Source organism: Tamandua tetradactyla, chromosome 15 (genome assembly GCF_023851605.1).
Source record: "Tamandua tetradactyla isolate mTamTet1 chromosome 15, mTamTet1.pri, whole genome shotgun sequence".
Lineage (NCBI taxonomy): Eukaryota > Metazoa > Chordata > Mammalia > Pilosa > Myrmecophagidae > Tamandua > Tamandua tetradactyla.
Genome location: NC_135341.1, coordinates 63,692,463 through 63,717,564, shown reverse-complemented (window position 1 = coordinate 63,717,564; position 25,102 = coordinate 63,692,463). Strand labels below are relative to the sequence as shown.

General features: G+C 39.8%; 1 protein-coding gene across 18 annotated transcripts in view; it reads right to left on the bottom strand.

Moving 5' to 3' along the window:
- THRB (thyroid hormone receptor beta) overlaps positions 1-23,692 on the bottom strand; it is a 439,676-nt gene extending 415,984 nt beyond the window's left edge. For 6 of the 18 annotated variants that reach the window (XM_077130005.1, XM_077129984.1, XM_077129995.1 and 3 more), the window contains exon 1: positions 22,306-22,407. The gene's annotated coding sequence lies outside the window, so the exon portion shown is untranslated. Of the gene's footprint in view, positions 1-22,305; positions 22,640-22,752; positions 22,853-23,601 lie in introns of those variants that run through there. The other 12 variants (XM_077129983.1, XM_077129990.1, XM_077130003.1 and 9 more) reach the window with 8 other exon arrangements.
- Between the last annotated feature and the right edge of the window lie 1,410 nt (positions 23,693-25,102).

The following is a 25,102-nucleotide window of genomic DNA, read 5'->3' as shown; positions in this document are numbered from 1 at the left end:
ATGTAGGATTTTAACATCCTCCTTCAGGCATTCCTGATTTGTCCCACTATTCTTACCTTTCAAGGTGCCTTTAAAAACTCATTGTTTTGGGGGCATATTGGCTCTCTCCTTGAACTTAGTGGCCCTGAACATTTGTTAAATATATCAACCATGTCTTCAGTGGTATCATCCACAATAGCCAGAGAAAGGACTTGGGCAGAGGCTAGAAGTCTTTGGCAGATCATCTCCCTCCAGATGCTAATCCATGCTAATTCATGAAAACATTCCATGCATATGATTTTCAACTTGTGAGTTTACCTAACCATTATCAGTCTATTTCTCTTGTCCAAGACGACACCCCGAGAGACTTGCTTTACTTGAAAACCATGGATAAAATGAAAACAAAATCCTTATGAGAAGAGAATCTATGAATATTCTTAAATTTCCCTTTGCTCCTTCCTTTCTCCTCCTTCTCCTCCTCCTCCTCCCCCAATCATGCAGACCTTTAAAATCATCAGACTCAAAGTATAACTCTGCTAAGACCAGTTACTTTTAATTTTACACTAACAATTTATTTTCCAGTTATTCTTACTCTTCACCTTAGTCTTAAGTGTTAGGCAAAATTACTCTCATTTTTATAGAACTGGAAATTGAAACTCAGAGAAGTTAAGTAATTTTTTTTCAAGGTCATATTAGCTAGTTTTGGGGGACACCAATACCACCAAGGTTCACATTTTGCCTGCTATGTTATATTAATACTACAGTGGCTGTATATTACAGCACAAATAAAGATGATGTTTACAGGCTCTTTGAGACCCTATTAACCCACTCTTCAATTATCAATTATTGATAGTCAAAACAACTCAGACCTCAGCTATCTAAATGGTAGCATCTTGAAGCATCTATAGAGATGTAGCACTCAGTCTCTTCTACAAGAATCCCCTAACATATGCAGACACATCTGAAGTTAACTCATTTTATCCTGGAGACTAACAGCTCCTAAAAAGGAAAGTCAACTATGCAAGGGGCTTGAACACAAAGTCAATTGTCTTTTACTGTTCTCTCTGCCAGGCTTGGCAAAGTCAAATCCTGGATTTGTTGCAGGTGATTCATCTCTCTAAGGTCTGAGCACCAAACCAACTGTACAAAAGATTTCTTTCTTCACATCCTCAATTTCTGAAGACCTTATAGTCATTTGATGTAATGTAAGCAATTACAAGCCTTCAAGTTTGGCAGACAGTTGAATAATAATGGAAGGGAACATATCATAAGCCTTCTCACAGGCAGATGTCAAGGGAGTCCAATCAAATTGATTGACAGAAGCCTCAGTTCTTCTTAACAAATCAAGAAACATAGGCCCTGCCTACTTTCAAACTATAGGTTTGCACTCTCATGCCCTCTTTGCCAATTTCTTTCCTACTCATTAGACCAAGCAAGAGCTTGTCTGTGATACCCCATCTACTTTATTTTCTAACACGCACTCTTTTCCCTTCTTGCTCCCTATGTCAAGAGGCTGATCCAAGCTGCAGAAAAGATGAGTATTAGAACTAAAAAATAAAGCAGACCCTGAAGTCAAAATGATAAATTACACAAATAAATATAATTTTACCACTTTAAAGTATAATAGTAAATACTGCCTTCAATTTTATTTTGAGAACTTAGCACATTCTTGAAAAAGTGCACCTATTCTGACATTTCAATTTCTCAAATATTTTTAATGTTGCCTCTCTACGTATAGCATCTCAGGACTCAGAAAACCAAAAGTGACAATAAAAAAGTTCATGGTATGCTTTATGTGTGATATTACACTAAATTTGCCAATCAGGAAACATCCTTACATACTCCCCTTGATTTACAAATTAATTTTCTGATTTATCATTGAATAGAAAATGGACAAGTCTGTAGAACAAGCATAGTCTCTCTTCAAAAGCACAAAGCAGTTCAAGTCAAAGGCATAATCAAGGAACAATACTTCATCTTAATGCATCTATTTACATTATTTGACACCTCCCTCTTCACTCCGAAAGCCACAGTATCGCCATTAAAAAAATGCCAACACTTTCAAAGTTTATTTTATAGAACATCTGTGTCATAGGGACATTTGACATGCTATCTGCTGTATCTCACCCAGTTTTGGCATTATTTTTTAAAACTTTCTTGAAAAGCATTTGAAACCCCATCATAAATTCTTCTCTAGCTGAATATAAATTTCAGTATTAATTCAGCCAAATACTTGATAATTTGTAATAAAGAAAATGGCATAATGAGGGGCCCAAAGAAACATTCTTACAGATTTAGTCCCCTTTAGGCTGAGGCACAAGGGAAGAAAATACATGACATTCGGACTATTGCTCCATTCCTCTTCAGCAGCAGATATCACTAGCCAATCACAACACTCTTACATGCTAAGTCCAGAGATTTGGCTTTAAAATTCTTCTCAAACATTTCAATCTTAACAGCCACCAAAACCCACTGGAATTGGTACAAAATTATTTGCCAGAATAGGCTTTAGGATATAGATCTATTGAAATTTGCGGGATTAATAGCAACTATTTTGGTTTAAATTTCATATGCAAAGGGGAAAAAAAGCTACAATAATTCAAATGCATAATCTTTTCAGCCAAGATTATGGCTTTGATCTTCATAAAAAAATTCCTGATTTATTGGTGGATCAGTAAGCTGGTGGAGATCATGCATGTGACATAGAGCTAGCTGTGAAACTAGAGGTATAGGTTTAAATTCAAGTCTCAAACATTTAAAGATGGGCACAGTTTACTCAACTGTGTGGACTTAGATTGGTACATGTTGAAACATCAACTTTTCTTATTAATTTGAAAAGTATATACGAAATCCATCCAACACAATAAGTATACAGAATGACTTAATACAATGAACTGCACTTCTTATAACTGAAAGAATAACGTCTATATCACAAAGAAATCCACTTCACTAATATATGGTTTCCTACAGCTAATGTTCTAAAATCAAAATGTTCTATTTGGCATGGGTCTCAACTTTTGTCATGTTCTCATTAGGCTTGAGGGCAACAGAGCTACTTTATACAGCTCTATCCACCATGCAACAAGAAGTGAGAGCCCAGAATAGACAGTGAGGATTTCTCTTTCAAACAAGAAAAAAATTGTTAAAATGGCTTTATAACAAATATAAATAACTACAAGTTGATATGACTCAAATTAATATTTTATTTGGTAAAATAAAAACTATGAGAAAAGTGGAAATCAAACCACAATATTGAAGAGCTGTAATTTATTCCATCTAGAAATAAATAAATGCAAGATGTCATAGATGCTACCTTTGATGACATCATGCCACCTTTCCAATATTCTTTCTCAATCAGATTTCCTAATTTAAATATTTCCTAAATTGTATAATTTGAATATCAATATATTGAATTCATAGGAAATATTTAATATTATATGAATTCAATATATTGAAATTCAAATGATACAATTCAAATGCTTGTGTGTGTGTGTGTATGTGTGTGTGTCTAGAGAACCTTAAGATATGTTTTTAAGGACTGTTTTTTTAGGCACGGGGTACGAAAATTCATGACACTGTGACTATACACATATCCATTCTCAAAGGATTGGCTCCTAGCAAAAGATGGCACTATTACTGATTTGCTTTGGAAGACAGAAATGGGATAAAGAAAAAAAAAATACCATAACACTGACCCCTGAGGGGGAATGGTAATTACCATTCATATCATGTAAAAAAATTTTTTTTAATTCTCTCAAACCCACAGCAGTCTTAAAAAAATATGGATACCATCACTTTTCAAATTTTTAACAGAGCAAAGATTCTATATAATTGATTACTAATTATAGGGGAAAATAAAGAAGACACATTTACAGTAAAAAGCATATTTGAATTCATGTTTAATAAAATATTGTTTTAAATAACTCACTTGCATCTTTCTAAGGGAATGCTCTAGCAAACAATCATTTTTCAAAATCTGAGGCCCCACAGGTCAAGGGGGAGTTCGGAAAGGGCCTAGAAGGAACTGGCAGGAAGCTTAGAATGAACTCTTCGGTTCTCCCAACAGCCACTTCTGGGTCAAAGACAGCTCCTTGTCTGGCACAGATACTGCCAGCAAAGGCGAAAGCACTTCCCTGGAGCTGTGTCTCATCCTGGCATTAGCACCCTCCTTCACAAAGCACCTCGGTTTTACCCCAGATTAGTTCTTTCCCACATGTGGTGAAACCTGACTCGCTAAGTTTCCTCCTGGTCTCATCTTCTGTCAGACTGGTGCTGGAAGAGAGATTTTCTTCCTTCTACTGGGTGTTTAATAAGTTCAGAAGTTTGTAATGTTACAAACTTAACAAAAGAATGTCGTTTGAAAGTTCCATTAAAAAAGTTTCTTCTACACTCATTCAGTTTTGTGAATTTTTAATAATACAATTTTAACTGTAATTTTTTAAATTTTAGTCCTTCTGGTTGGGAATGACAAATATTGAACAGTAACTCAAAATGTAAACCTTAGCTTTCAAAAGCCACAAAGCTAAATAAATAAAAAAAATTTTTAAAGTTTGTGGTATTTATGCTTCTGAAATTATTAAAGCTCAAAACTGCATCAGGACATTTGGGATACCCCGTACCATCCATAAGGTGGGGGATTTCTTTGGGGTTCAAAGTTACTCCCTTCAAGTTAATGCACGTTTCTTGGGCAGCCTACAGGATTTTTTTTTCCCTTGATTTAAGATGAGTTTTTTCCTTAAAGGTATCTTTTTCAGGATTTTTAAGATATTGTCTCAGAGCACTGTTTTCTGAAACTGAATGAAAAAGTAAAATTATTGTTAGAGGTAATTTAAATATTCATGCTAACATGCTATTTAGACATCTTATTCAGGGATCTCAGTTAGAAAATATACTCTTTTATCTCAGGTAAGAATCAAATGCATGCATATGATCTTTAAAACACTGAAACCGTAATTAATATATAAAAAGAGATACATTAGGGTCTGTACGTCAATGGGTCTCAATTTTTTTAAAAATTGTAATCCAAGTCAGGATTCTGTTTTATATTGCAGCCCCAGAGATACATATAAAGGTGTACGTGTGTCTATGCGTGTGTGTGCATGTGTAGGTTTACACAAATTTTTTTTGGCTGAAACAAATGTTTCAAAAACGTGGTATACAAACGTAATGAGACTTGTTTAGATTTTTGCTTTCTCTTGAAAAATCTCACTGTAAAGCCGATTGGATAGCTTTAATCAAGTTGTCTTAAACTCTTTTGGGAAAGTTATGACATTTGTGTTGTAATTGGAATGTAGTAAAACTTTAAGCTAGTTTTAAATGTTCGTAAATCTGTTACGCTGAATTTTAATCTTATTTATTTTGCCTGGAAAGGGGGTATTTTTTTATAGTGGATTTATTTGAAAGTTCTTGGTCAGCTGTGCAGAATATTCTAATGTTACGTTCACTCTTGATAAATTATCCAATTAATTTCTCTGTGTGAAAATGTAATTTTGAACCTATCTGGCTTATACAGGGTTCCAGGATTATGTTCCCAGAGGGCTAATGAGGCAGTGTAATTTAGCATATAAATTGATAAATTAGGAGCTAAAAAACTTAGATTTACTCCTAACTGACCATGGACAAATTAGTTTTCTGAGTCTTTGTTTTCTATCTATCTGTAAAGTGAAGACTGGACTTTGAACGTAGATATTATTTAATCATTAAATAATGGGTCTATTAAAAAAGATGCTTTATGAATCCAAAAAGGCTTCTTATAATTCTATAAATGTGTATACAGCAAGTTGTGAAATGAAATCCAACTTTCAAAAATTGAAGCACATTCAATTGTCAAGTGTGTCTTTCAAAAAGTCTGCTGATGCTTTGAACTTTCTATTGACACAAAATTTGTAAGTGATTTCCTCATCCATCTGGACTCCGAAAATGCATGCTGTAGGAGGAATGAATGCAAAGATTGGGCCAGGGGTACACGAATTCACAGACTGAAAATCAGAGACCAGTTTTAAGAGCAGGTTGTGTTGAAGGGAGGGACGGAAGGAATCCTCCAGATTCGGCAACACTCCACAAGCTCCCTCACTGTAGCCACGCTCAACACAAGACAAACCCTGTCCCAAAGGCCATTTAGTTTCCCTTGGCCTCTATCAGGTAAATACAACTGAATCACGGGGTTGGCTGAGGGAGGATGGGATAAGCGGTGTCTTTGTACTCCATTTACTAAATAAAAGTGGACTGCTCCTTCTAAATCCAAAAAAAAACAAAACATGATATACTCTGATCCTATTCTATTCTAGCCTTTTTTCACTTAAAATTTGGTTGATTGTGACTCAATATGTTGATTTCAGAACCCACTCATGCATTGATAACCACATTTGAAAAACAATACACAAATGGGGCTCCTCGATGTACAAAAAGATTACCACATTGACTCTTTAAGGCTTTCGGATTCTGCATATTTCTACTTGATAAAATTGAAAAAAGTAGTAGACCCAACGTGCTTCTCAGACTTCAATGGGCATAAAAATCACCTAGGGATCTTGTTAGAACACAGATTCTGGTTTAACAGGTCTGGGGTGGGGTGGGGGCTGGATACTGCATTTCTAATTAGCTCCCAGAAGATGGGGTGCTGGGGGCTGAGAAGTGGGTGTGGAGAAGTCAGTCTGAGGAGCCCAGGAGGAACAGCAGTTACTGTGTGGACCACGCCACCACCTAACAGCTACTGCTGCCTAAACCACGGGCCTAATCCCCTCTACCCTACGGCCAAGAACCCTCCAAGGGTTTCCACTGGATCCCTACGGCACAATGTGGCAAAAGACTGCAACAAACATCCTTCCATGGACCTCCCAGTGACATCAGTCTCTCCATAATCCTTCTTCTGTGATCTTTTACCCAATTTTCCTTCTCCATAACCTACTCCCAGCCACAAAAGAATAGGTAACACAACCCTGTTTCAGATCTCTTGAAAGCAGCTTTGCAGTGTATTACCTAAAAATGTGGACAACCGCTAGATAAGGCAAAGCAGGAACAGGTTATTTAAAACCACCAAAAGAGGATGCCAACAGACAACTGTGTGAGATATTTATTAACATTTCATTTAAGGAACCTGTTAAACCGTGAAACTCACTTGTCAGGGAGGACTGGACTCCTAAAATACTTCTGAATGTGACCGAAGTAAATCTCATAATGCAGAGCACGATTTCATAAATCTAAACTATATGTTCAGAATCTCCAATTTAGAAAATATTGGGTCAGTGATTGCAACTGTTTCTGGTACATACTGGGTTTCTGTACTTTCAGCCTCCAGAATGTAGGAGATACAGGTATAGATAACAGAGAAATATTCTTGCATTCCATGAGGCTGTCATTTTACACTCACGTGTATACACATCTGGAGGGACAGGGAGTGTGCTGTCTGCCAAGCATGAACCTGGCACATATCGAGTGCTTGATAAACATATGATAAAAGCATGAATGGATGAGCATAATTTCTTAAAAATATATTATTTTATTAGCTGATTTCCCATTACAGTATTGCTTTATTGAGTTGAGCAAGAGCCTTTAAAAAAGGAGGCAGAAATGAAAAGAGGCATTTTGTAATTTACAGTTGTACACAATGCAGATGGGGAGAAAAGAGAGGAAAGAGAGAAGAAGAGGAGTAGGAGAGGGAAAGAGGGAAGGAGAGAGATGCCAGATGCCACAGAGAGACCTGGCAGAGAGAGACATAAGAGAGATAGAGACCACAGCAGAGATTCCAGGGTGGAGGAGGGGATGGGCTGATGAGGTCAGCTCCACTGCACCACCTGAGGACATTCTGGCCCTCAAGAGATCCAAGCAAAAGTCCAAAGGAGGCCAGGGATTCTCAGGTGGAAAGGGAGTTGTATGTTGTACTGCATGGCTATTTACCAATAATAAAACAGAATAGAGAGTAACAGATGCTGCCAGTGCCCTGAGCATACCCCTTTGGACACCATTTCAGTGCCCACCAGCTTGTCCTTCAACTGCCGATACCTGCATTCTTTTGCCTGGAGGCTTGCTCTTCGCTGTCCAAGAGGAAGCCCAGAAATGCCTGGGAATCATCAACCACTTCTGGAGGCAGACCTCAACCAATGCCTGAAAGGTTCTGGGGAATAAATACCCAGGTCCCTTGCCATCAGGTGGGATAAGAAGAGGCATGTGCTCCACATCGTCTCCCAGAGCTCCCCAGTGTGCCCAAGCTCAGTTGCTCACAGGAGTAGGTGCCTTCACTGACCACTATCCCTTCACTACATCCCTTCCTCAGTCCCTTTCTGGTGTCTTCTTCATCTCCCAAAAGAATAACTTGTACTTGAATTTTCACCTCAGATTCCACTTCTGGGAAACCCAAACTAACAAGACAAACATTTCAAAGGAATATTTGGAAAGCCACTTGATCCTCAAGTCCCTGGATGTAACAACTCTCTGAGTTCACAGTAGCCCACCCTCAGGAAGGATCCAAAGATCACTACAGATGGGCCAGTTTTGCCATCTTTGAGGTTCTGGGCACAGAATCATCAGAGGTTCCTCTGAACAGCAGGCTTTGGTCCCACTTCTTTCAGACCAGCAGAAATGCAACTTCAGGCACATTCCTCTCTCTCTCCCATTAAGAGAATAAGCAAAAACACATTGTTTGCTCAAGGATGGCAAGGATCAAATGGTTTGGAGAATACAAACCTAATTCCTATTCATTTCAAATGCCCCTAAAGCAAAACTTCTGCTAATAAAGAACAACACTTGACTCCTAGAAAAGGGTCTTACTATCATGCTGGGACGAGGCAAAGATGAAGAGCAACGACTGTCATAGTTCAAATCAAACTTTAATGCATTACCAGTGGGGATGTAAAACCACAAAACAGCAAAAATAAAACAGTTACTTCAAAACACTGCTAGACAGAAAAGAGAAACATGTTGTAAACCCGCTCAAGGCAATCTTAAATCACTCATCTTCCATGCAATGGTAATCCTCAAACGTTGAAAACCTTGACAGAGAAATAAAAAGTCCACAAAAAAGTTAGGAATTGAGGAAGCTGTGACAACTCTTTGGCCCAAGGTGCTCACTGGCAAAAAGGAAATGTAGAAAAGCCTGAGTCTCTGAATGATGTCGTTGCAGAACCATGAACCCATCACCTAAGGAATTAATCCTTTATTTTATCTAAGTCGAGGAATCAGGTCAAGCTTGGGGTCTATTAAGAGCCAGCTATTCTTAAGGGAGTTTCTTTGCAAACCTTCAGAAGCCACTCTTCTTGGAGTCTGGATTTCCACCGGGTTTCACCTTTGCAGAGAACATTCAACTTTGGGGCCCTGATTCCTTGTCAACTTCCTTCAGGAGATGAGATCTTCTTACTTTGTTCTTATATGTGGATGGCTTTTTTTTTTTTCCATAAGGAAAAAGAACGGCAAACCTTTTTTGTAGAACAACCTATTCCCTTATTTATAACGCAGGACAGCAGGGCCTTGTGAGTGTATATTCTGGGTCATTCAAGGACACACGGTTCCTCATTTTAAAATTAGATTCACTCTAATTACTTGAAAACTGCTTACGTGTGGCTGGTCAAAACAGCAGGGAAACATTACTCAGCACCCACCTGATGGGCTTGCCTTCTAGATTATATTCAACTTGTTTAACACACAGCCCCGGCCCTCATGGAACTTAAAATCTAGCACCAAAGTATTCATCTCATTGACAAATACAAGTTTTGGACACTGAACAGTGAAGAAATGCACGCAGCAAGTCAAAACATATAATATTTCCTATGGACAAACGAGTGTGGGAAACATAATTGAAGTGGCATGTTTCAGCAGGGCAGAACCAGGGAGAATTTTTATCTCAATTGTAATTGGGCAAGATTTCTGGAACTTTTGAAACAAAGAATGTTGGGAAGCTTGACTGAGGGAAAGAAGCAGCGAAAAATATCATTCAGCATGGAAAGTATAAAAGCATAAAGAACAAGCGAGGGGAATAGCTGCTTTGAAAACAGGAAGTAAGGTAATTGGCTTAAGCATCTGATTCAATACCAGTGGAAGAACCAAAGTTGTGTTCAAGATGCTGAAATCCTAATTAGGAAGTTGAACATCTATTATTCTTATTTTCTGCAAATACTCATGGTACACCAACTTTGACAACTGAGCATGGAACACCTCTCTGAGGCTGAAAATGCTAGGCTATTTATAAAATAGAGAGTACTCCCAATACACATAACAATAATTTAAAACTAAATAAAGAATAACTAATGACACAAAATAAGTAAATTGATTTTACTAACTTGTGGGTCCTTCTGATTTCTTGTCTTTTGGACACTAACACCCCATACCTTATGTTATGTACTTAACATAATGCATTTTACAACTTTTGTAATAATAAAATGATGGTAAATTTGTGTTTAATGCTTAAGCACTCTTTAGGCACCACATACTAGCTAAGCGGTTCATGACCATTATTTCATTTAATCTTCATAATGCTGTGAAGTAAGTACAACATTATCTCCATTACACAGATGGGGTGGCTGAAGTTCAAGGAGGTTTTGTAACTTGCCAGGGATTCCACAGTTAGGAGGCAGGATAGTCAGGCATCCAACCTGTCTGCCTTTCAATGCCTATATGGAAATCTGCCATTCTAGCACCACACTCCTGTACTCTCTAATGCTCTTGCTCCCAACCAACTCAGGATGTAGGACCCCCAGATTCCATCCTCCTCACAATACACCATGCCAGTAGGGAAGGGGCTTCTCTCCACCCTACTCTGTGATGACAGGTGGTTATCACTGGATTCCATACAGCGTGGGTTACCCCGAACCCCTGATTCCCCAAAGAGAAAGCCAGAAGCAAACTGGGGGTTAAGAGCCTTGTTTCTTTTCTTGATAATTAGCTAGATACTGTGCCTGGAAGGGCATTATCAGGATTAACTTCTTAACATTGTGAATTTTAATTTTCAAAATATTGTAAAATATTTTACAAAAAAAACAGACTTAGAAACAGAAGATAGCCTTACCCAGGCTAATATGAAAGTATATAATTATTTGTGTTTTATTTTACATCCTCAGCATGATGCTTATCACTGATTAGTCTTATATCTTAATAAACCAAAATGCTTGTGCCCTTTATGTCTGTTTCACTTCTTAGAATAAGACATGTTATGATAATTAAACAGTAAGAATTTCAGAAAAGTAAAATATGCATAGTTAGGGTGGGCCTCGGTGGCTCAGCAGGCAGAGTTCTTGCTTGCCAAGCCGGAGACCAGGGTTCAATTCCTGGTGCCTGTCCATGTGAAAAAAAAGAAAAAAAGAAGGAAAGTATGCATAGTTGGAAGGAAAGCCTTCTTTGCTCTTTTCATTTACCTTACCTTTATCATTCATGCTCCTTTTATGTTTCCTTCGTGTGAGGTATTTCTCTAGACCTGGCTTACTAACTAACTGATAAAGCACATTTCTAATTTGGGAAGAAAACCAGCAAACATCCTTTTTGACTAAAAAAAAAAAAGAGAGAGAAACCTTCCTTATAGTAAACAATTTGGGGAAGGACAAATACTAGAAAAAATTGGTATTTTTAGTCAAGATATTATGTTATGAGTCATTTATTTGAACAGTCTAGAGCTCTGTAAAATTATTCCAAGAAAATGGCTCCAATAACTCTGTCAACATGTCAAGAATCAGCCCTGGCCTCTGTTCCCTGATACTAAACTTTAGTTCTTTATAAAAAGTCAGCATATTAATGATGTGCTAATAATGATACAAGGATTGATCAGCAAGCTTACAGTATTACATGCATATTATGACACACACAGAAATCCATATGACAAACACTGAGAGGAAGAACCAGGTTTAGCAAGATTATAGATGATCCCATAGAATGAGAAGGAAGTGGGGAAACAGAATTAGGTCAGATAGGAGGGTGGCACTACAGCATAAAACAGAGCTCAGCTACCTCATTGCTATAAAGATGTTTCCATCACTTGCCAATGCCAGAGTAACAAGGCAGTGATATAGTGATAGAAGCCACATAAGAATAAAGAAAACACAGTAGCACAGTGTAGCAAAGATGGCTAACTGTCCAACAAATAATTCTTTCTCCCCTTTCCACACTAGAGAGAGTCCTCTGGAAAGTAGATGACCAGTCAGGGACTTTATTTTCCACCCCCCTCCATTTAGGTGGGGACTCATGATTATGTTTCACAAGTGCAATGTGAGCAGAAATGATTTGTGTCACTTCAAGCCAAATGGTTAAGAAGCATGTGTGCTTCTCCACTCTCATTCCCTTTTCGTGGTCAGATGCAAAGAGCATATGACCTTGGAAGCCATGTGCAAAAAACGAAGACACCAAAGACAAAAGGAATCTGGACCCCTGTAGAATGGAGCCACCAATCAATTAGGAACAGTTATTTTCAGCTTCACAGCAAAAAATAAATTATTTTATTTGAGCCATTGTGCATTTTAATTTTGTTTTTAACTACAGATAGTGTCTCCCTAAACAACAACAACAAAAAAAGGTTCTCAATGCATGTGATTTATTTGTGCATGGGCTCTAACAGAACAATCGACTTTTAAGGCTAATTATAAAAGCCACTGCTACAAATGGCTATTGAACACTTAGTATGTGGATAATCCTGAGATGTGCTGTGAGTGTAAAATACACACCGAATATGGAAGATTTAGTACAGAAAAAGAATACAAAATATATCAATATTTTATATTATTAAATATTTAACATTTTAAATATATTGGGTAAAATAAAATAATATTATTGAAATTAATATTATGGGTTACTTTTTACTTATTTTTAATGGGGCTCTAGCAAATTTTAAATTGCATCTGTGGGTTGCATTATATTTCTATTGGACAGTGCTGGGCTAAGCAGGGATCAGCAAACAACAGCCCACCATTTGTTTTTTAAGTAAAGTTTTACTGGAACACAATCATGTCCATTTGTTTACATATTGCCTATGGCTGCTTTTACACTACAATGGCAGAGTTGAGTAGTTTCAACAGTCTCTGTTGAAGAGCTGAAAATATTTAATACATGGCCTGTTAGAGAAAAAAAATTAGCCAACCCCTGGGATAAGGATAGAATTGAGATTATCTAATTTAACTAGTCTTATCCTTTTATGACTAAAGAAATTAAAGCTCTGGTGATTCAAGAGATTTGTCAAAAATATTTTAATTCTTATTTAGGTGGTATTTCCATAATGCCACTCTTTCATTCATCCGTTCATTTATATCCTCTTGCCATACCTACTTTTGGTCATTAAAGAAATAAAATTCTCTTCAATTAGAAAATTCAACACTTAACATTAAGTACTGTATTTCAACCCAACAATATCAATACTATTTCAATATAGTTGCGTGGACATATGTTTCTGTTAGACATGGAAACTGTAGGTCTTGATATACAGAAACCCTTACGTTCAACTATAATAGGCTGTGATGGTGTTTAAATTAAGCCATTTTATTTCAAATTAAACGTCATTTGAAGATGTTTTAAAGAGAATTTATCATGTAATCTGCTTTGAAATTAAACTTGAAATTCCCCCAGACATAACCTTAGCTTGCTAAAAATATTCATTATTAGCATTATATTAGAAAAAATTGTCACATCTTGGACAAAATGAAATCTGTTCCCCAAAGCAGCAAGATGTAACTGACTCAGTTTCTGTCACCATCATTTCTCAGTGGATTATTCTAAGAGTTTCATCAGTTTGAGTCTCTCCCCAACTCAAAACCTATCTCAAAAGAACTTATCTAAAATAAATATTGGATCTTGCTGAACATTCTTCAGTGTCTTCATGATCTCAAGCTAACGTCCATCTTTCTTACTGTGACCAGAAAAACCCTTTGCCATCTGGTCCCTACCTGCTCCAACAGTCTCATTTATGCCCTCTTTGAACATCAGCCAGACTGGGATCCTTGAAATTTGCTCAACTCTTTCTATTTTCCCCTCACTCAATACCTTTGCGTATGGTGTTCTTTCTGTCTAGAACTCTTCCATCCCACTATGTGTTTTCCACTCTACCTTGTGCTTACTCCAGCATTACTGACTGTAACTGCCCACTAAAGTACTAATACTACTACCACCACTAACTACTAATAACTAATATTTAGGAGCACACAAATGTGGGCCAAGCAATGCATTGTTCATTTAATCTTCAAATATTACAGATGCAGAATCTGAGAACATGCAACAAATCCAGGTGAAGGCAGGCTATGGATCCCCACGTTCCCACTCCACAGCCCTGTAACCTCTATAACCAGTGGTTTGCAATGGTGGTGAGTCTGCCTCCCAGGAACATCTGACAACATTTTGGGTTGCCACAATGTGGGGAAGGGGTGGTTACTACTGGTCTTTAGTGGGTAGAGACTAGCGATGCTGCTAAACATTCCCCCATGTACAAGATAACTCCCCATGGCAAAGAACTATCCAGCCTAACATGTCAAGAGTGCTGAGATAGAGAAAAACTGCTTTGTCCTAAATATTTCCTTTGGATCATCCACGAGATATTGTTTATCTCTACAGTGAGGACTTTGAAATGTTTTCCATGGTATGTTGGCACCTAGCACAGTACCTGGCACTGAACAAATGCCCAATGCAAATATAATGAATAGACGGATGGACGGAAGGATGGATGGATGGACGGACAGATGGACAGATGGATAAATGAACAAATTCCTGAAGAAAAAGAATAGGTTAACCTACTACAAAACTGGGTTTGTGTAGCAACTTCAACAAAAATAAATCTGTGCATTCTTAATAAACAGTAAATGAATGCATACAGAGTAAATTTCAGAGCATGCCTTCTCCTCAGCAATAATTTGCTTATGAACCTACAGAGCATGAGATCAAATTAAGCCAAATGCCTGGGATTTTTATTTTTTACGAGGTTTTCCAGGGGACAAGACATTTCACAAATCCCTTAAAACTCTCATACTACAGAATAAATTGATTCTTCATCATCCACAATGGTCATAATTTAAAGTGCTTTTACAAAGATTTTCTGTGTAAGGGTCCGCTAATTTCATTTTTTTAATTAAAAATAAAATAATGCAAATAAATACAACCTTATACTTCCTCCTTTGTAGCTACAATTCAGATTAAATTTATTATTCTAGGCCAGTTGGAAGTGAAAAGCTTAGGTGAAATCCATAAAGTAAACAGCCCAAATAGCAAAAATAAACCAGTTTCTGGCTTATGTAGTTAATATAATTAAATATCAGAAAAAAGTTAAGGATCTATTTTATGATTATAAATACTTTCAAAGTAAAAGAAATGCAGCATGGTTTTTAATATCATTTCAAAACACTTTAACAGCAATATTACCAGTGTTATATAAAAACTGCTAGAATCTTTTGTGAAAAAACAAAAGGTTCCCCTTTGGGGCTGTATTCTGCTCCTCTGAGTTATAACTTATTTTGAAATACAGTTAGAGGTAAAAACGAAGGAGCCTGATTTTTTTTAAGTGTAATAACTTGAAACATGGCTCCTTACAACTGCTTCCACTGAACTTTAGCCACCTGAGATTCTCCATACAGACAAAAAAAAAAAAAAAATCAAAGAATATGGTGGTTAAATCAAGTTTTACTATGTGCTGTTACCCTTCTTAGAGATTCAAAATACACACTAGCACAAAAATAGTGTCTGGAAACTCTTGAATTAAGTTGCTAAACTCAGGATTTTCCAAATATCATTGACCAAAAAGTAAAATAAAGAATTGTAGAACAAGACCAGGATTTGCAAACATGTTCAGGTACACAGAGAAGGGACTCAGACGTACTGAAAATGATGACTGGATTTGTGGTTTGAGACAGCAGCGTTACTATGGCATTTCTCACTGTAATTTCAAAACTGGGCATAGGAAGCCCAGCTTGTCTCTGCCTTTTTCACTCTATACATGAGAACATGATACAAACTTGTCACAGAGACAGATTCTGCACGTACAGACATGCAGATTGGTGAGATATATATGCATGTGGGAGAGAAATACGAAAAAGATGACCAAGCCCCAGGAATGTCATGATTGTTAGCATCAGCCTTTTTTTTTTGGTTACCTATTCTGTGTTTACTGAAATCTGGGAGAAAAGAGTCCACATAGAAACACATAATAGAGGGGGAAAAGGAATATCTGAACCATCTTCAGAACCAGTGGACATATGTCACAAAACCCAGAATGCTCAATAGGTTCCCAAATGTCATAATCATACATTAGGCCACACATACGCACACACACACACACACACACACACACACACACACACAAATTACAAGTATTTTTTAAGTTTTTCCTTATCACAAATACTCTTAAGCTGCCAGAGAAGTCAAGTAGTGTATTTCTCAAATAAAGAATAAATGCCTGCTGTCAATTTTTATTCCTTTGTCCATGCCTATGCTTCAATCAGTGTATCACCCATCATTATGAATTTATGAATAAATTTCTAAATTACTTATCATAGAAGAGAAGTCACAACACCTGAAGACCCTCTTTCAGAGCTGAGAAATCAAATGAGCAACTTCGTATAGATCAATCCTCTCCTAGTTCGTGAATGATAAATACATACATATATGATGAAGAGTAAAACATGAATACATTTTTAATAGCAGGATTAGAGAAAATAAAAATTAGAATAAAACATCCAAATCAGGAAGATGAAACAGAGCTCAGGTATGAAGGCCTGAAGCTTCTTCACAGTAAGAAGTTGGACCATGAATTTGTCTGTTTCCTATCATTCAAACACTCCTCCATAAATAGCATTTCCTCTTTTTTTTTATTTTTTCGGGTACATGGTCCAGAATGAAACCCAGGTCTCTTCCACATGAAAGGCGAACATTCTACCACTGAATAATATTTTATTTTTGATGAGCATTGTCCAGCATACAGTTCAAGGTTATATTATCTGAGGAGAGCCTCAAATGTAGGTATTCTGGCTTGTTAAGGGCAGATCCATATACTGGAGAAATTAAGTGCATCTAAGGCAGGAGAGATGATTACTACTATACAACACATCCAATTTCAACAGAAACATCTCCCAGGGAGTTATCTCGTTAGAGTGTCTGAATGTCAGGATGAAAGGACTGCAATATGCTCTCCGGACAAGGCTCCTGGGTCCTAATTCTAGGATTTCCCGACTTGCTATTTGGAAAAGAATCTTAAGCTCACAGTGGAGCTCAGTTTCTCACTCAATAAAAATAGTACTGCACAAATAGAGCTGCCAGTACATAAAGTCTCCAAAGTCCCTTAAAATGAGGACAGTATGGACCAAACAACATTAGTACTGAACTCTGGCTAGATGCCTGAGAGGAAGATCTGGAAGTACATTACCTGTGACTCTGTGATTTGGAAACTTTTTTCCCCCACTTGCTTAAATGCCATAATTGACTAGCAACTTTGGAAATTTAAAGTCAAGAGTAAACATTATTAATTACAAAGTCATTGGTCTACAAATAGTCAACCACACAATAGTTAGATACCAAAAGAATCCTGGATGAATCACACTGAAATTTACACTAATACCTGTGGGCAACAGAAACCACAAAAAGATAATCTCCTCTAAAATAAAGTAAGTTTATTTCATCTAGTATGAGGAACCCCAATAGACGTATCAGTCCCATCAGAATGGAGATCATCTCAGAATCCCATTTATTTAACATATGTATATTGTCTCACAGGCCACTGGGCTGCATGTTGGGCTACAAAATGACCAGCAGGGCCAAACACACACAAGATACACAAATATTTGTAGCAGAATGAGCAATCAAATGAAAGAATCAAAATGTCTTTAAATGAATCAAGGAGTTAACTTGCCATCTACTACTCAACAAGCTTGGAAACTAAAGTAAGCCCTCCTAGCAAAACCGATATGGACCTACGATGAAACCATGTAAACATTCAATTTGGGCCATATTAAGTCAGAAGACAGCACTTAATAGCACCACCAGAAGTGAAAGAGAGCCACCACCCTTTGTTTCCCTCCCATTCATTCATCAAACAAGTGTTTTCTCTGAGACTTTGTGCCAAAACCTCTTCTAGGGATGCTAGGGATTCAAAGATGAATAAATCTGCAGCCCTTCATCACAATGTAGCATGGGAGGCAGAAATAGAAACAAGTAAACAGCCCTGCAGGATGATAAGAGGTAGACAAAGGAAAGCACAAAACATCAAGGCTGTCTGTTCAGAGAAGTCTAGGGCCATAGGGTCATTTTCAAGTTCCTGGCTGCCCTGGCCTCTCAGATTGCTCTGGGCAAAAGCTAGCTGAGACAGTGGATATCTGAGAAAGGTAGTCCGAAGAACATGTTAACCATTCATTCCCCTAGGTTATTCTGAGCTCTATTTCTGCATTGAAGATAATCACCAGACTCTCCATGGCTGGAGCATGGGAGCTCAGTCTGCAAAGATAAACTCACATCAGATTACTTTACATCTTTAAGCTTCATGCATTTTTCCCCCTTTGAGGGTTGGTAAAAGACATGACCATATAAAGAACATTACTTAATTTTCTGTAGAATTGAAGTTCAAGTAGTGTCCATTATGCAATTTGGTATTTCTGATGAGAATCTGTAGAACATATCTTTCAATTTAATCCTAGAGAAATTTTATTATAATAAAAACATTGAGAATATCTTATTTTCCAAGCACCTAATAAGTACTTACATGTTATCTGATCTATCCTTACAACTTCAATGAATACCTGACATCCCCAGTTCCTATCTTTTCTATTAACTTGACTGCTAAGATGCTCACAACTAAATTAAATACTCAAAAGCAGTATGCACTTAGGATTTTAGCTTATTTTCCTTCTCTACACAATCTTGATCTTTGTTCTTCTCCCAGTTTTATCAATGTTACTGTCTTGTGGGATATTTACTATGCATTTACACAGATACATTTTTTAAAATCCATACTCTATAAACAAAAAATTGTTACCATAAATATCAAATGTATTTTTCTCCCAATTCACAAAATTTTCCATGAATAACTAATTTGAAGATGACCCCCTGGGTATTTTCCACCCTGATCACTTGAAAATTCAGCTAATGCAATATCCCACAATCACCTATTTCAGAATCTGTTTATGAAAAAGTACAAAAGTGAAGAGGCTGACTGACTTAACTTACAACATAAGGTAACTATGAGGACATTTCCAAATGTATTACAAAGAATTATTTCATATCTTGTATTAGATCTTGACAGTTTCATTTCGGCCCTCCTCCCATCACCACTTTTTGGAGTCCCAGTTATATCACACCACCCTCGATCTGCAGGGTTGCCAGGGCAAGAGGCACTGTCAGAACCTGCTGAGTGAGAAGGCATTGCTATCACCCGGTGATGTCTGTGCCCTGGAATTTTACTCTTAGCACTGACAATGCCTCTGGAACTCATAAAAATTCTGCTGGAACCCAGGGAGCTGAAGGTCAGTATCTTTAAGGAATCAAGGAAACTTGTAAGACAAACTCTGTTGCTGAGGATTTCCAGGTACTCAAAGCAAATGCCTCCAAGAGGACAGCAAAATCTCCCTGCATTGACTATATCAAATTGGAGGCGGATGGGGGCTGGTGCAGCTTTTGTTTCAAAAAACAAAACAAAGAGATAAAAATGAACAAAGTACCATATACTCATGGGAGACACACACATTGGAAAAACTCTTGGCATACCCATTTGGCACCCAATCAGAGGGCTTAGACAGGTATTAAGGGGAACACAATGTTTGGGTACAACCATTCATTTATTCAACAAATATTTACTCAGTAGCTATTCGGCACCAAATACTATTCTAGACAGTTAAGATTCAAAAGTAAGCGATGGAGGCAAGGCTCCTGCTTTCACGGAGTCCACACTCTAGACATGAGACACACATAATCAATAGGTAAACAGTGAAATGAAGAATTCAGATTTCAGGTATAAACAGCTTGAAGAAAAGGAAGGAAAATAAAAACTTTGAGGGTTCTAAAAGGGAATAGGTGACTGCCATTGCTTGGGCGGTCAAGGAAGGGCTTTCTAAGAAGGTAACACAATCTTATAATAGAATGAGAAGGAGCTAAAAAAAAAAAAAGCATGAGTACCTTCATTGACTTTCATCAAAAAAAGATGAGCTTACTAAAAAAAGAATGTACAGTCACATTTGTAGCTCTGTACACCCCATGCTTCAAACAACTACAAAAGCCCTTAGGAAGGAAATGAATCTCGAACTTTCTCTGTTCTAAAGATAGTTTTAAGAAATCACCTCTTCCCAAAGATGCTAGATTAAAAAAAACAAGTCATCTTAATTCATCTCTAATTATATCAGAATGTACTACAAAGAAGCAAAAGGGGAGAAATGAAGTATTTATTACTCTTATAATATAGGTTATTGTATATAACAATATTTCAGTGTCAATAAAATGATCTCTTTGCACTATAATGTCAGCAAGCAGCTTCATTAAAAAAAAATAGTTCCGTGGCTATAGTCAGTGTCATTTACTTTCACTCGTGTAAAACCAAATTGTATTTACTAGCTGGTGGTCCCATTTACAAAATGTAGTAAACCTTTGAAATTCATTTAAAATGAGATTTTAACAGTCTGTTGAACAATCACAACTAATAACTAGTTGTTTAATTCGCCAATGCCTTCACATGTAATACCCCAAAGAAGCCACTTACTACTGAGTTTCTGTTCACCAATAAAAACACTTAGCATGACACTTTCCTGAAAAATCCACGGCATTACATTTTCCTAAAAAATCCATGGTTCACAATACTTGCCATTGAAACACCATTTCTGTTCATGTTTCCTAATCCCTGTCTTTGCTGGAATAATAAGAGAGGCAAGCAGAAGTGAATAAGGGAGCAGATCAGTCACTAAGAATGTTCAGAATGAATCATGAAACATTTGACTAAAATGCAATTTTTATTCTTTTGAAATGCAGTGCAAAACGCAATTTTTATTTTTTTTGAAATGCAGCGCAAACTATATGTTATTACTCTATTAATAAGCATACTAAACTAAAACAAGGCCAAATAATGTAAAGATATTTTCCAACAGGTCTATATTACCTAATCCATTTACTATAAGAACTGCTGTGCTCTGATGCTGAGGTCCTGTGTCCAGGAAGCTTACTTTCTTGAACTTGGAAACCGGTTTTTAAAACTGAATCTCACTAGTACCTAAAATCAATAAAACACTACGAAAGATGATTTATTTCAAATGTATTTACTGATCAGGCACAGTGTTTGAATCTTCATAAATTCTAAACGTGCGTGGAGAATGGAGGACATTGTGTTTGAAGTTGGCTGTTCAGGTAAACTCTTCTCGTTTGATCGATTTTACAAATTATGTTTCTAGCTCTTTCCTTTAAAATGTTCCATTTGGAGACAATTCTACATTTAACTTCTAATAAATTAAAAATACAAAACTCACCCCATTCCAGTCCCCACCCCACCTCCCAATTAAATCTTGAGGCTTAAAAGTTGGCACTAATAATCTTCTACAATGATCCTTGGGAAATCCTCCTCCAAAATGTCAATGGTAGCTAAGAAAGACGAAATCCACTAGGAATGAAAACTACCCCAAATTAGTTCTTCCACGAGGAGTGGGGGACGCATAACCAGCACAACCCCTGTTACCAGAACCAACTCAACCCGCCTCAGAAGAGGATGCTGCGTCAAGAGAAGCAAAGCAAAGGAGCGCGACCCAGGAGAGGAGCGAAATCGCCACAGATTCCCTGAGGAGGCGGGGAGAAGCCCAGTCGCCAGGCACTGGCAAGAGCGCACGCCAACACTCAGGATATTTCTCCTTTCCAAACCTCAGAGTTCCGGGCCGGGAGTTAAAAAAAAAAAAAAAACGGGAATGACGGACCCACAGTCCCTTTAAATCGTCCCCCTCCCACTCCCCACCCCGTGTCTGCCAACCTTTTCCGAACCCCCGTGTCACACAACTTCCTCATCATGGAAACTTCCACTGGGTTCGGCGCCGAGAATGCCAAACTCCATTTCACAAGGAGCCTGTCAACAGCTGGCTTGGGGTTTGGGGAAAAGAGCCGATGCATTGGGGGGGGGGGGGGCGGGGGACAGCCACCCTGCTCCACCACGGCCCACGCTGTGGCTCCCTGACTGCTGCAGCCGTGCCCGGGCACGAGAGGGCACCCCCTGCCAGACTCGGGGCACAGAAACCCCGCGGAGACAGGTAATAAGACGGTTGACACCCCTCCTCCCATGGCCTCCCACGCGCGCTAAGCTTCGCCGCCGGCACCCCTCCTGGTTCCTGCGACACCCCCGCCACCATCCCGCCCACCCTTCTGGACACTTGGAACTGTCGTCTGTGCCCTCCTTCCTCCTCCCTCCGCGCGGTCTTCTCGCCAAATTACCAGTGCCCTCGAGCCGGCTGGGTCGAGCGCCGCTGCCCGGGGAAGGCAGCCTGCGGGCGCTTGCCCCGAGCAGGGGGAGCAGAAGGTCTCCTTTCCAAGCGCACTCACATTATTCATGTAAAGTTAATCCCCGCCGCGTCACGGCCGCCCGCCCGAGGATGTGCGCCTTCCTTGGCCAAGCCCCGCAGTCTCCACCCTCCTCCGCCCCCTTCTCCCGGCGGCGGGGTCCCGGGGAGCGCAGGCGACGGGGCGTCGCGCGAGTCTTGCAAAATGTCAACTCCTCGGTCGAACAGAGGCGGCCGCAGCCAGGGCCGCGCCGGCCCTCCCCGGTCACTCCACTTTTATTGGCGTAGGAAGCGAGTATGGCCCGGGCGCCCGAGTCCCCGCCTCCCCGCAACCCCCCGCGCTCCCGGCCCGCCCCAGTCCGCTTCCCGGGCGCTGCCTTACTCAGGACCGGAGCGCCCGCTCAGCGCCGCATCTGCGAACCGGTGACCTGATTTCCCCTCCGGCCCTCCCGGCGGTCCGACTCGCGCGGCGGCGGCGGCGGCGGCGGCGGCTGCCAAGAGCAAGCAAACCCGGCTCCGCCAGGGGCGCAGCGAGGAAATGGCCTCCCGGCTGCACGCCCCGCCGCAGCCGTAACCACCGCCGCCGCCGCCTCCCGGAGCTGCCGGACCGGCCCGCTTCGTCCAGCACCCGCGGTTCCTGTCTGCCTCCGGGACCGCACTGCCACGCGCCCCATCCCACGCTTGCCGACCCCTACTCCGCTTCCTTCGTACCCCCCACCCCCGGGCCAGCCGCCGCCACACCTGCCTCCCCAGGTGCGGGCGCCTCCCCAGTTCCCAGCGCCGGCTGTGCCCTCCACCGAGCATGCCCTCTCAGAGGTGACAGCGTTGTCGTGGGTTCTGTGGCTGCGCGTCCACCCACCCGGCTGCCGGGCGCACGAGATCTCAAGTTTGGGCGTCATTCCTCTAGTTGGAGAAGAGGAAGGAGTGGGGGGCAAGTGGCAGGCAGGACAGGAAAGGGTGACACCCCAGAGAACTGCCCTTTCCGTCCTGGGCCAGTCCCGCGCAACCCAAGCCGCCGCGCACCTCCTTCTGCCTCCAAACCACTTGTGGCGCCTGTCCGGCAGAACCAGACGCTCTGACTCCCACTGGGGCCTTCAGCCGGCCCGCCGTTTGGCAATTCTCTTACCACCCCTGCCACCCCCACTGCTACCGCCGCCCTCGTCCTGGGGATATAAGAAGGAGAAATATCTAGTTTTCACTTAAAAAGACACCCTCCCCCCATTATGCATACCCTGGAGAGGTATGTGCGATGTTGAGGCACTCCGCGGGTTCCAAAAAGGGCAGCGCCAATAATGAGTCTTTGCCTTAGAAAGGTACAAATAAAACCCGGAAGACAAAAATGATTCCTATTCTTGAAGCGTCCTGCCCTGGGCAAATGTAGGATTCCTGAAACGCTCCGCATCTCAAGTCCTGAAGGCCAGGGTTTCAGGTTGTATGAAAAATAAAGATGTAGACAACTGCGGTCTGGGCTGGATACTGGGAAAATGACCGAGAACCCAAAAAGCTAAAATGTAGTAGACGTGAAGCTATAGTTGCAACAAAACTACGTCGCCACAGCACAATTGTTTTTTCATGTAATATTAAAATAATCCTGATATAATTATTAATAGATACATTTGTTCATAGAACACACAATGTAATAGAGTTGTGACACTTTATATCCTCAACTGTCTGGACAATGTATAAATAATTTATTATAGAGTTTTCTAGAATTCTAGCCGGTGTGACATGCGCGTTTTCGACTGGCTTCTTCTGAGTGTTCGAGGAAGGAGGTGAGAAACCACCACCCCTACCTACAGCAGTAACAACTGCCAAAGTCAAGAATTCGGAAGCTCTTCCCTGCACAGTGATTCAGCGCGCCACAAAAGAGAAAGTCGCGATTCCAAGACTTCCTGGCGAGAGGGAGGGGCTTTTCCCCCTCAGACTTCGCAGACCCTATTTCCACTCGGTCCTTGGCGATAAATCAGTGCTTTATTCATCACTCGTAACGAGGCTGTACCGTAGGACTCGCAGGTTTCCGTAGCCGGAGAGTTGTCTCTTACGGTGGAGTTCCCGGGCTTTGCTCCAAAAGCTGCCCGGGATGTTTTGGTTGGTTTGGAGAAAAGCTGTGGAGTCGGCACCACTTGTTACAAACTTGCGGCCCCCTGGTGGCTAACTAGGTGAAAAAGCTGGTCAATGAGGAAAAAACTTTGCTCAGGTAGGCCACAACAGTTGACAACGGTTTTTGCAGGGGTTAGAGACCCACGTGCACAATTTTGTAATAAGAGAACACGGAATTGGGGTGGGTGGGAGTGTGTGCAAATCTTGCCAACGCAAGATGGATGATTAGGCCCTAAAGCCTGCTGGGACTTTTTACTTTTTCCTCTTCCTGAGTATAACTTGGAGCCCTGTATGAAGGAAACATCATGCAGAGAATGAAGTATAATAAAAATTGTTGCTTCCCTTTGTTCAGATGGCTTTGTCTTTCTGATCTCCTTTTGCCTAGAAATCTCTGAAATAAGGAGTAAATTAAAATATTAAATAAATAACTTATTCAAACAATCCATGAGACTCATTATAACAATATCATATAACAATGGGAAAGAGCAATTTTAATACAGTGTTATTAAAACAACATGAAGTACTAGGATCCCACTTGAATTGGCCCTTTGAGGACAGTCTTACAGGCTGCAGGACTGTTAAGAAGGGTTATGAACACAGCATGGCATTTATTTTTCTGGTTGTACTATCAG